The sequence below is a fragment of the Mustela nigripes genome, chromosome 18, assembly GCF_022355385.1.
Source record: "Mustela nigripes isolate SB6536 chromosome 18, MUSNIG.SB6536, whole genome shotgun sequence".
In the NCBI taxonomy this organism is placed as follows: Eukaryota; Metazoa; Chordata; class Mammalia; order Carnivora; family Mustelidae; genus Mustela; species Mustela nigripes.
This window is the reverse complement of record NC_081574.1, coordinates 16902339-16905193: the sequence shown is the minus strand read 5'-3', so window position 1 is coordinate 16905193 and position 2855 is coordinate 16902339. Positions and strand designations below refer to the sequence as shown.

The following is a 2855-nucleotide window of genomic DNA, read 5'->3' as shown; positions in this document are numbered from 1 at the left end:
CTTTCTTTCTTTCTTTCTTTCTTTCTTTCTTTCTTTCTTTCTTTCTTTCTTCCTTTAAAAGATATTTATCTATTTACTTGACAGACAGAGATCACAAGTAGGCAGAGAGGCAAGAGGCTCACTGCCGAGCAGAGAGCCTGACGTGGGGCTCGATCCCAGAACCCTGAGATCAGGACCCAAGCCAAAGGCAGAGGCTTTAACCAACTGAGCCACACCCAGGCGCCCCAAGTTCTTAACTTTCTGTTTGTCTTTCCCTCTCAGCCTCCTCTCCTGCTTGCGTGGGGCTTGACATCCGGGAACACTCTGCGGACGGGATGAGTTAATGCAACTGTCATTTATCTGGATTTTAGTCTGCTGTGCCCCCCCCAACCACCTAGATTATTTAAGCCTCACAATTACCTAATGATTTGCTCTTGTCTTTATTCTACAGATGAAGAAATGGAGATTTTTGAGGGACTGAGTAATCTGCCTGAAGTCGTATAACGTGAAAAAACAGGATTCAGACTAAAGCCTGTTTGACCTGAGAGTTTGTGTTCCTAATCACGGTGCTATGCTGTTTCCCTGTTTTTTTTGTTGTTGTTGAAAGAGTAAATAATACGTGCTCCTCCACCCTGGCGAGAGTGTAATATTAGCAGATCTCCTCTGCTTGAAGACGTCCTCGGTGACCCAGAGGAAGGGTCTTGGGTTGCTGTGCCAGCAACACAGACATTACAACTCAATACCACTGACCGAGATTTAGAAATACACACCCACACACGGAAGTCCACACTTTACCATCGCACATTCAGCGAAGTGACAGAAAGTAAACCCACAACAATGGTTGTTCTTGGGGGTGGGGCATAAGAGTGGGAAATGAGGCTAAAAGGCAACAAATAAATACAGAAGACAAGAGAGGGGCTCCTTCCAGGGCCCAACCATGACAATGGCGTGGACTGAGAAACATCAGCCTTTGGATTTGAGCATCTCCCCTCCCTGCAAAACAGAGTAAGAGGCAGGACAAGGGAAAATTAGATGAGGTTGAGGAAAGATTTGGAGTGGCAAGGAAGACATGCGTGAGTGCCGCCTTCCTCGCATTCAGAAATCATTCATTTAGTCTTAAAATGGAAGGACTTTAATGCAAACATCAGCTATACCAAAGCATGAGCTTGACTCCGTCGGGCATTGAATTTTGACGGAGAATAAAAAGTCCAAGGTTCTTTCTGCAAAGGCAGATGCTTAACAGACTGAGCCACCCAGGCAGCCCTATGCTGGGTTTTGAAGGGGGGTAGACTTCTGATAGCAAAGGCATCAAAATACCACAATAGAGGGGAATGTCCCAAACAGACAGACAGACAGACAGTCAGGTGGGCCCCAGGCATGCTGGGACATCTGCCAGGAACCGTTCAGAGCAGAAGACCATAGTGTTCAGATCTCAGCTTCCAGATGAGTGTAAACTAGGAAACTGACCAACTAAAGACATTCTTTACAGCCTGGTTGGGTGAGCAGGCATTGGAGTGTGTATCTGAGATTAAAAGTATGAGCATGTGGGGTGCCTAGGTGGCTCAGATGATTAAGCGTTTGCCTTCGGCTCAGGTCATGATCTCTGGGTCCTGGGATCGAGCCCCATGTCGGGTTTCCAGCTCAGCAGGGAGCCTGCTTTCCAGCTCCCTCTGCCTTTCTCCCTGCTTGGGCTCTCTCTGCCTCTAACCAAAAAATAAAAAATTTTAAAAAGTATAAGCATGTGAATGAACAAAGGTGGTTGGAGTGAACCCCAAAACTGAGCGAGGCTGTGCCGGGAGAATTTGTTCCAGCTGGGCACTCCCTGGGGGTGTGGATCCTGTAGCCGGTTGACCGCTGGAACACAGACATGAACTCCCCAGGAGTCAACACAAAGAGTTCATCTAACCTATTGAGAGACAACACAGAACTGTTTATGAATTACAGCAGACTATTGGGAAATCGTTGCAAGTCAAAAGGATTAAAAAAGGCAGCTTGAAACTCAACTTTTCTAAGCAAGAAACAGTGACTCTATGAGAAGACAAGGGTACCCAGAGTTTTTTCTGCCCACCGTGAAAATGTGTGCGTAATACCTGAACAATTACGTTTTTGCATCTGAATAAGTTCAAGTGCCTATCAGAGTCAAATCCGTAAATCACTAGGCTGTTTCAGATACAATGTATGTGAGCGTGTCCCCATGGAACTTGGAATAATTCCCTCCCATATAACTATTTACACATGTGTATAGGTAGTTGATAGATAGATGATAGATAGATAGATAGATAGATAGATAGGTGTAATTGAATACGGGTTGAAAAGCCAGATTGGGAATGAATTGTGAGGACCATGCCTTCCTGGCTAAGGAGCTGGGGTTTCTCTTTAGACAACAGAAAATTACGGGCATGGATTTCAGATGAGAACTTTATGGACTAAGCTTCAGTCTGCTTTCTGGAAGCTAAGGGTGAGTTATAAACCGTCAACTAGGAAAGCCCTCTGTAAGGCCAAATGGTCCTGTTCCAGTACCAGCGTGGCTGTTCCTGTACGATGGCTCCAGGGAGTGGGGAATCCCGAACCCAGGACCAGGCACAAGGGATGTAGCAGCTTAGCTGTGGTGTCCTCGAAGGGCTATCCGTGACATCAACGTGGCAAGGCTGGGACAGAACGAAGCTCTGGACTTCTTTCCCTGACTCTCAGGGCTCTCCTTCAGCAGATCCCTCTATGTCCAGTAGAAGAAAAGAAAACAGATTTTTGGAAAGACTAAAACTCAAGTTCAGGTTGTAGCAAGCTGTACGCCTAAGGATAACCAGCATTTCTATGACACGAGACGGAAGAAGGATGGTTAGACTCTTAATAGAATTCATGAACGATTGCCTGTCTCT

General features: G+C 46.0%; 1 long non-coding RNA gene across 1 annotated transcript in view; it reads left to right on the top strand.

Annotated features, from left to right (window-relative positions):
* Window positions 1-587, top strand: part of LOC132006522 (uncharacterized) — a 23546-nt gene extending 22959 nt beyond the window's left edge. The window contains exon 4 of the long non-coding RNA XR_009401126.1: window positions 431-587. This is a non-coding gene — a long non-coding RNA (uncharacterized LOC132006522). The remainder of the gene's footprint in view (window positions 1-430) is intronic.
* Window positions 588-2855: the final 2268 nt, after the last annotated feature.